The sequence below is a fragment of the Dipodomys spectabilis genome, unplaced genomic scaffold (genome assembly GCF_019054845.1).
Source record: "Dipodomys spectabilis isolate Male_0828 unplaced genomic scaffold, ASM1905484v1 ptg000070l, whole genome shotgun sequence".
NCBI lineage: Eukaryota > Metazoa > Chordata > Mammalia > Rodentia > Heteromyidae > Dipodomys > Dipodomys spectabilis.
In genome coordinates, this window is record NW_024870747.1 from 5,423,000 (window position 1) to 5,432,587 (window position 9,588).

The following is a 9,588-nucleotide window of genomic DNA, read 5'->3' on the forward strand; positions in this document are numbered from 1 at the left end:
GTTAGGGTATCAAAGGCAACTCTGTTTTAAAGCATTATTCCATTATCTCTACCTCAGTTTTTGGTAGAGTTAGACCTAAAGCTTTTCCATTTGTAAATTTAAAGCCTGGAGGCAAGAGGAAACACTTTGATTAAAACATTACCAATTTAAGGCCTAATATCGATGAAAAATATATAGACTTCTTCAGGAGCTATGGACATATTTGGTGATAGAAAGTCAGTAGTGTAAGTTCCTGCCTGGTTGTATGGTAGACAGGCCAGGATATTAAGTAAACATGCATATAAACAACTTTTTCACCTTTTTGGCTTTAGCTACTTTTGAAATAATAGGTATAATAAACAAGTATATATATATATATTTGTTGCTGTTGTTTTTGGGTCCAGTCATGGGGTCTGAACTCTGGGCCTGGGCCCTGTCCCTCATCTCTTCAGCTCAAGGCTAGCGCTCTACCACTTGAGTCACAGCAACACTTCCGGCTTTTTTCTTTTAGCTTATGTGGTGCTGAGGAATCAAACCCAGGGCTTCAGTCATGCAAGGCATGCGCTCTACCACTGAGCCAACGTCCCAGCCCAAACAATTACATTTTGATAAAATACCTTCTATTCTGAACAATTCAGTCTGAACTGTTCATCTCTCTATGAACCCTTGTAACTAAGATTAGTTTTGTTCCAGTAAGAATCTATGCTGTCAGTGTAAGATATTCTGGTTGGTCTGTTCCTACATGGAAGAAGGGTAAAGGGTCAGGAAGACATTTGTGCCACTGAGACCTCATTTAGGAGATTTTAAACTGCAGAAGTTTAGAAATAGCTCTTAAGAAAGGCTTACTTTGAATCCATTAGCTCCACAAAGCTAACTCAGTTGATAAATAAGTACTTGAAAAGCCATCACCTTTGGACTTAGCTGTAAAGGTTCCAAAGTATGATCAAATTTAAAATGAAAATGACAAAATAGTTATTGACAAATAATTGCAAATGTGAACAATCGACCATACAATATAAGTTTTTTCCACTATGCACAGAATTTTAGAGAAATAAGATCAATAGAATTTTTAGGAACAATAAGGGTCCTTGTTACAAATAGGCAACCATGGATATATGCCTGTATAAATATTGTATCATTACGTACTTAAATTTAGAGGATACTACATGCTTCAGCAGCAAGTCTACCCAAATTACAACAATACAGAGATTAAAATGGTACTTGCACAAGGATGGAATGAAAATTTGTGAAGTATTCCATATTTTTCATTCTTCAAATGCAAGAAATGAAAAAGTTATTAAAAAGTTGATTACAAAAATACAAGTGTAACAATACATGTAATTCATAGAATTAAAGGTTAGTTTGACATCAGTATATTAAATCTTCACCTTAGAAAGGCCCTTACATAGCATAAACTTTATAAAACTTGAAATTAGATAACATTGTCATTTTGTCTCAAAGAAATAAAATTTAAACCATGGTCATAGGGGGTTCCCGGAAGATGGTGGAGGAGAAGCTGTAGGCTAAACAAGCTCTCGCATAGAAAGCAGTTTTAGAGTTCCAGTGAACAGTCCTAAGCCAGAGAATCACACCAAGTGTGCCATCACTATACACAGAGTTAGGACAGAGGGAAAATCCAGGCAAGGAGACAGATCTGAGCACTTGTCAGCAGCCTCGGTAGCAGCGTTGGCCATAGCTGCCATCCTGTAACACAGAGAATGCAGGACAAAGGAGCCAGACACGGTGGACAAGCAGATTCTACTCAACACCAGCAAGAACTGACAAGGAGCAGACATCTTCATCTTGCAGTTCGCAGACCAGAGACCACCCAGGAACCAAGACTCGGCGGGAGTAGAAGCCAAATGTCCTCACTCCTTCTCAGAGAGCAGAGGAGAGAAGGCCACCCCTCCCCCCCAACTACCGGACATCTCCATCTTGGGTACTGACAAAGCTCGGTGGAGCTGCTAGCTCCAACTAAGGCCTTGGAAGAAAACTAGAGTCATTTAGCAGGTCACAAGAACCTAAACTGACCTGCCAAAGAGCTCCACCCAGGGAAAAATCACCCAGCTCAGGTGCAAGCCCCAAGAGTGGCTTTCTTCACTGGGTAATTAGAGCCAGAGTCTGCCCCTCCCTTTAGCAGCCTTGACAATCAATTGAAATTCAGTAAACATAAACCTGGAGAGTGGCTCGAGGCTGGGCTCTCTGAGTTTCTCACAAGCTACCTCCTGGGAAAAGCTACTGTTTGTTGAAAGGCCTCAACTCTACCCAGAACCTAGCCTCATCACAGCATCTCCAAACTTGAGGAAAAAGCCATCTCCCTCTTTTGTGTTAATCAAAGCAGATCTCCTTCCCATTGAACTAACTTGAGCGGAATATCACAAAATCCTGGGTAAAGTAGAACATTTTTCTGCCTGTTCAAACAAACTGACTTAAGAAACCAACCAAGCCATAGGAAAATCAAACACCACAAGCAGACCAGAGATTCCAACAAGAGGCTGGTTACAGACACAAGGGAGATACAGGATTTTTCCCACCACTCCCAAAAAAATTAAAGAACTATTTTTTTTTGTACATTTTATTAAAAAAAAATTTTTCTAAAACGTTTTTCTTTTAATTTTTACCTTTTTTGAAAAAAAAGTTTCCTAGTAACTATTTTCCCCTCTTATAATTTTTATTTCAGTGGTATATGTGTGTGTGCGTTATTCTTCTTTTTTTCTTAATTTTTTTTTGTTTTTTATTTTGCTCTATTAAACTTCTGATCTTTATTCTTTCTTTCTTATTCTTTTCACCTTTACTTCTCTTTTGTTCTTTTTTATGTGACTTAATTGTTTTTCTGCACATTCTCAGATATACACATAGTCGATTATTAGACCTTATCCTCCATGTGTACACACTTAATCCACAAATTTATTACTCAGTTCAAAACCTCTTAGACTTAAATTCCTTAATAGCATTACTACCTATTTATACCTATGTAATATTTTAAGTATTTTTATTTTTAAGTTTTTCACATCTCCTTTATATCCCTCCCCTTCTGCATTATATGCACGATCTTCTCTGAATATTTCGTTTTCGATTCTGCATAATATTTTTAATTTTTACTTTTCTATTTTTTCTGGTCTCTTTTTCCCCCTTTCTCTTTTCTTTTTTCTCTCTCTACTTTCATCCTATCCAACCTATTTCCTGCTTTGAGATTAAGACTTAGTTAAGTTAAATCTCCCTGTGCCTTCCCACATCTCTCTATTCCTATTTTTTACCCACATCTCTTCTTCAACCTAATAATTTCTGGTTTGCCAAATTCGGATTTGCAGTTTGTAGCCCATTAATATATAGTTGTTTGACGTTGAATAGATGTTCTATTGAACTATATTGTATCTGCAGACTATTGACTGGGCAAATATAGACTTTGGTTGATGCTTGCCTTAAGATAGTGTTCAAGCAAAAAACTGGTGTTATTTTCATCCCAAATAGGCAGAGTAAGCCGGAAAAACAAAAGAAAAATGTCAAGTCCGGGTATCTCAACTCCCACTCATGATAATCAGGGGACAGAACAGATAATGAATAATCCAGAGGAGAGTTCCCAAATAGCTCTACAAACACTGCTGACAAACATAATAAATGAAAAGATTGAAAACATACAAAGGAATCTGTATGAGCATGATAGGGAGAGAAGGAAGCAAACAAAAGATCAATGGAGGCAAACAAAAGGTCAATACAGGAAAAGATTGAAAACCTACAAAGGACTGTGTATGAGCATGATAGGGAGAGAGAGGAGGCAAACCAAAGGTTTATAAAGGAATATCCTGAGCGTGAGGAAGCTACTCAAAAACTGATACAGGATTTGCGTGAACAGCTTGAGAATACTCAAAGAGAAAGGCAGGAATGGCATAAGCAGGTTGAGAACACTCAAAGAGAACTACAGGAATGGCGTGAACGTGAGGAAGCTAAGCGAAGAGTAATACAGGAATTGAGAGAGCAGGATGAGGATACACAATGATCACTAAAGGTATTCATGGAATCCAGTAACAAACAGCTGAAGTAATTAAGGGAGACCACAAAGAGAATGCTGAATGGAACCCAACAGAAGAAATGAGAATCTAAGCAAACCATAACCAAACAACTAATTTACTTGAGAATAAACACTGAACACCAAATTAAGGAAGTAAAGAAGTTTATACAAGATCTAAAACAAAGCTTCAATAAAGCATTTGAAGCCATCAAAGCTGTCCAATTAGAAGGAAAAGAAATTTTAAAAAAGTGGAAACTCTTGACAGCAGGTTAGACCATGTAGAAGATTGAAACTCGGGGATTGAAGACAGCCTAAATATTATAGAGAAAGAACATACAACCATCCAAGTCAAGTCTAAGAAATATGACAGATCTATCTAACAGTTGGAAGACAGCATCAGAAGGCCTAATCTAAGGATAATGGGTGTAGAGGAGCACCTAGAAACAGAAGAAGTAATTCGTCTAGGAAATTGGTTTAACAGAATCCTAGCAGAGAACTTCCCAAACATGGAAAAAGATAGGCCTATTCAGATACAAGAAGCTTTTAGAACTCCAAATAGACCAGACAGGAACAGGACATCCCACCGTCACATTATAATCCGCACAGGATGAATTCAGACCAAGGAAAAGATCCTTAAACATTTGAAGGAGAAAAGATTAATCACCTATAAAAGCAAACCAATTAAAATCACCTCAGATTTCTCAGCAGAGACAATCAAAGCAAGAAGAGCCTGGAATGATGTATGCCATGCCTTAAAAACAAACAGCAATCAACCAAGAATACTGTACCCAGCTAAACTCTCCTTCATAACTGAAGGCCAAATAAAAACCTTCCATAGCAAAGAAAAATTGAAACAATACATCTCCACCAAACCAGCCCTACAAAAGATTCTTAAAGACGTACTACACATAGAAACCCAACAAGACCACAATAAAGGCCAATAAAATGCACCCAAACTGAGAATCCAAGAACATAGGAAGAACCCAGATTTTGTAGCCCCCAAGAAGGTAGATAACGTGACAGGAGCTCCCAAATTCCTCTCAGTCCTATCTCTCAACATTAACATACATAATTATCCAATTAAGCGACATGGACTGTACAGTAGGATTAAAAACAAGATCCTTCTATCTGATGTCTTCAGGAGTCACATCTTGCCAGTAAACACAAACACATTTTAACTGTTAAAAGCTGGAACAAAATCTACCAAGCAAACGGCCCCCATAAACAGGCGGGAGTTGCAATCCTAATATCAGATAAAATAGTCTTCAAATTAAAATTCGTGAGAACAGATAAAGAAGGTCGCTACATAATAATTAAGGGATTTCTCCTTCAGGAGGATATTACAATTTTAAATATCTATTCGCCAAACAACGGAGCACCAAAATTTATCCAAGAAACATTCCTTTCCCTCAAATCCCACAGAGATCCAAAGACATTAATTGTTGGGGATTTTAATACACCACTCTCCCCTCTAAATAGATCAACTCGGAAAAAACCCAATAGAGAAACGCAGATGTAAACAACTGTATAGATCAAGTAGATTTAACAGATATCTACGGAATATTTCACTCAGCAGCATCACAATACAAGTTTTTCTCAGAAGCACATGGAACATTTTCTAAAATAGACCACATTTATGCCACAATGCAAACTTGTCAAAATTGAGAAACATTGAAGTTATACCTTGCATTCTCTCTGACCACAAGGGAATAAAATTAGAACTCAACACCAAAAGCCACCAAAGAAACTCCTGTAACACATGGAGCCTGAACAACACACTGCTGAATCATGAGTGGGTCATGGAAGAGATTAGAAAGGAAATTCAAATGTTCATGCAATTCAACAAAAGTGAGCACACAAATTACCAGCTCCTCTGGGACAAGCAAAAGCAGTACTCAGAGGCAAGTTTATAGCTCTGAAATCCCATATCAACAAATTGGAGAGATCTGAAACCAACAATTTAATGAGACATCTGAACCTCCTTGAAAAAGAGCAGCAAGATATACCCCAATATAATAGATGGAAAGAAATAATTATTTTAATTAATTCATTTTAATTAAAATTAAATCAGAATTAAATGAATTAGAATCCAATAAAACGATAGAAAGAATCAACAAAACAAAGAGTTGGTTCTTGGAAAAAATTAACAAAATTGACAGACCCTTAGCAAATCTTATCACAAAAAGAAGAGAACACACCCAAATCAATAAACTCAGAGATGAGAATGGAAACATCACCACAGAAACAACCAAGATTCAGAATATTATAACGGAATAATTTGCAAAACTTTATGCTAATAAGTTTGAGAACTTGGCAGAAATGGACTTTTTCCTAGCAAATATTGACATGCCAATACTAAACCAAGATGAGTTAAACCATCTTAACTGTAGCTTATCAAGCATTGAAATAGAAACAGCAATAAGAGACCTCTCACCTAAGAAAAGTCCAGGTCCAGATGGTTTACAGCAGAATTCTACAAGGCCTTTAAACGCAGAGCTCACACCAATACTACTCCAACTCTTCAATGAAATTGAAAGAGAAAGTTCACTACCGAACACATTCTATGAAGCCATCATCACCCTCATCCCAAAACCAGGCAGGGACTCATCAAAGAAAGATTACTATAGACCCATTTTTTTTTTTGATGAACATTGATGCAAAACTTCTCAACAAAATTATGGCCGAACGTCTTCAACAATGCATCCAGAAAATCATTCAACATGATCAAACAGGATTCATTTCAGGGATGCAAATCAATTAATATAATTACTCACATCAAGAGAAGCAAGGATAAGAACCACATGGTTATCTCAATATATGCAGAAAAAGCATTTGACAAGATCCATCACCCCTTTATGATGAAGGTTCTGGAAAAATTAGGAATCCATGGTACATTCCTCAATAGAATAAAGGTTATATATGACAAACCTACAGCCAGCATTATACTCAATGGTGAAAAACTAAAGTCATTTCCTCTTAACTCAGGAACAAGACAAGTATGTCGACTATCGCCAATTCTCTTCAATCTTGTATTAGAATCCCTATCTACAGCAATAAGACAGGATGCAAACATAAAGGTGATCCAAATAGGGATAAAAGAAATAAAACTCTCCCTCTTTGCAGATGACATGATCTTGTATTTAACGAATCCCATAGACTCCACTCCCAAATTATTCAAGTTGATTCAAAACTTTGGCAAAGTAGCGGGGTATAAAATTAACCCCCCAAAATCAATGGTTTTTCTGTATGGCAACAATAAGTAAAGTGTTGGTGAAATTAGGAAAGCAACTCCATTTGTAATAGCCCCACAAAAAATAAAATACCTTGGAATTAACTTAACCAAAAAGTGAAGGATCTTTATGATCAAAACTGTAAAAACTTGACAAAGGATATCAAAACAGAACATAGAAAATGACAAAAACTCCCATGCTCCTGGATTGGAAAAATCAACATCGTGAAAATGGCAATACTTCCTAAGGCTATCTATAAATTCAATGCAATACCTATCAAAATTCCAAACTCAGTCTTCAAGAAAATAGAAGAGGCAATTCAAAAATTCATATGGAATAATAAAAGACCCCGAATCGCACAAACGCTCCTCAATTGAAAGAAAACTGCTGGAGGAATACAAATACCAAATTTCAGACTCTACTATAAAGCCATAGTAATCAAAACAGCATGGTACTGACACAAGAACAAATCTCTGGACCAATGGAATAGAATTGAAAGCCCAGAAATGAACCTACAGACCTATAGCCATCTAATCTTCAATAAGGGAGCTAAAACAATAGTATGGAAGAAAGACAGCCTTTTCAGTAAATGGTGCTAGCAAAATTGGTTAACTAATTTTAGAAAACTAAAGCTAGATCCTTATATGTCACTCTGCACCAGAAGCAAGTCCAAATGGATCAAAGACCTCAGAGTCAAAGCAGACACTCTGAAAACATTACAGGATGGAATAGGAGAAAACCTAGGTCTCCTTGGTGCAGTCCGAAATTTTCTTAATAGAGACCCAGAAACACAACAATCAAAGAAACTTTGGACAAATGGGATTGCATGAAGTTGCAATGCTTCTGCATGGCAAAGGACATAGCTAGCAAGATCAATAGAAAGCCCACAGATTGGGAGAAGATCTTCACTAGCCATACAAGGGACAAGGGTCTCATATCTAAAATATACTTGAAACTCAAAAACTCAACCCCCCAACAACAAATCCTCAAAGAAACAACTGCCCAATAAATAAGTGGGCTAAAGACTTAAACAGAAACTTCTCTGAAGAAGAAAGAAGGATTGCCAACAGACACATGAAGAAATGCTCAACCTCCCTAGCAATAAAAGAAATGAAAATCAAAACAACATTCAGATACCACCTCACTCCAATTAGAATGGCAAAAATCAAGAACTCTAAAAACAACAGATGCTGGAGGGGATGTTGGTGGGAGTGTAAACTTGTTCAAACCCGTTAGAAAGCAGTATGGAGGTTCCTCAAAAGACTCCACATAGAGCTCCCCTATGACCCAGCAATCCCACTTTTGGGCATTTACCCAAATGTTTACAAACAAGACCATACTAAATCTACCAGCCCAACTATGTTTATTTTTTATAACTAACTTATGGAACCAACCCAGATGCTCCTCAGTAGATGAATGGATTAAGAAAATGTGGTATATATATACAATGGAATTCTATGCCTCCATCAGAAAGAATGACATTGCTCCATTTGTTAGGAAATGGAAACACTTGGAAAAAATTATATTAAATGAAGTAAGCCAAGCCCAAGAAACATAGGTCCCATGGTTTCGCTTATTTGCAATATCTAGTATATGTTTGAGTCAAGCAGAAAAGGTCAGATAAGGTGATGTTAGGGAAATGAACCCTAATATATGTATTCAAATGTTTTTTTTTTCCTTCTTGCGATTGTTTCTAACGCATTTATGAGATTATTTGTTTGTTGCTTTATATGTCCCTCCCCCACAGTATAACCCCTGCTTTCACTGTATTTGATGTTGTTATAATTTGTGGAGGGGAAGGGGAAAAAAAGTTGTTTAAATAAGGATACAGATGGACCCGTTTCAACAATGAAAAGTACTAGTTGTTATGTCGAAAATGAACTTTACAACTTTGGTGCGGGGTGGGGGCGGGGGGGGGGGGGCGGTGGGGTGGCGGCGAAGATTGGGTGGGGCGGAGGAGGAAGGATGGGAAGGGATGGGAAGGTATATAAAAATGTTTTTTCTTTCATGTGGTTGTTTCTATCACATTCATAAAATTATTTGTTTGTTGCTTTGTATGTCCCTACCCCACGGTCTAACCCCTGCTTTCAGTGTATTAGATGTTGGGATAATTTGTGGAGGGGAAGGGAAAAAACAAATCATTTAAATAGGGATACAGGTGGACCCTTGCAACAACGATATGTACAAGTTATTTTGTTGAAAAATGAACTTTACAATTTTGGCCTGGTGGAGGGGAGGCGGGATAGTGGGTAGGGGGAGAATAGGCGGAGGTGAGGGGTTGGGGGTGCAAGATGGGAAGGGATGGGAAGGGGAAACAAAGGAGGAGGCAACAATTCTTTTTTTTTTTTAATTTAATTTAATTTTATTTGT

The 9,588-nt window shown here is 37.3% G+C and overlaps 1 pseudogene; it reads left to right on the top strand.

The window, feature by feature from the left end:
- Positions 1–1,145: 1,145 nt before the first annotated feature.
- Positions 1,146–1,245, top strand: LOC122109908 (annotated as a pseudogene).
- The last annotated feature ends 8,343 nt before the right edge of the window (positions 1,246–9,588 follow it).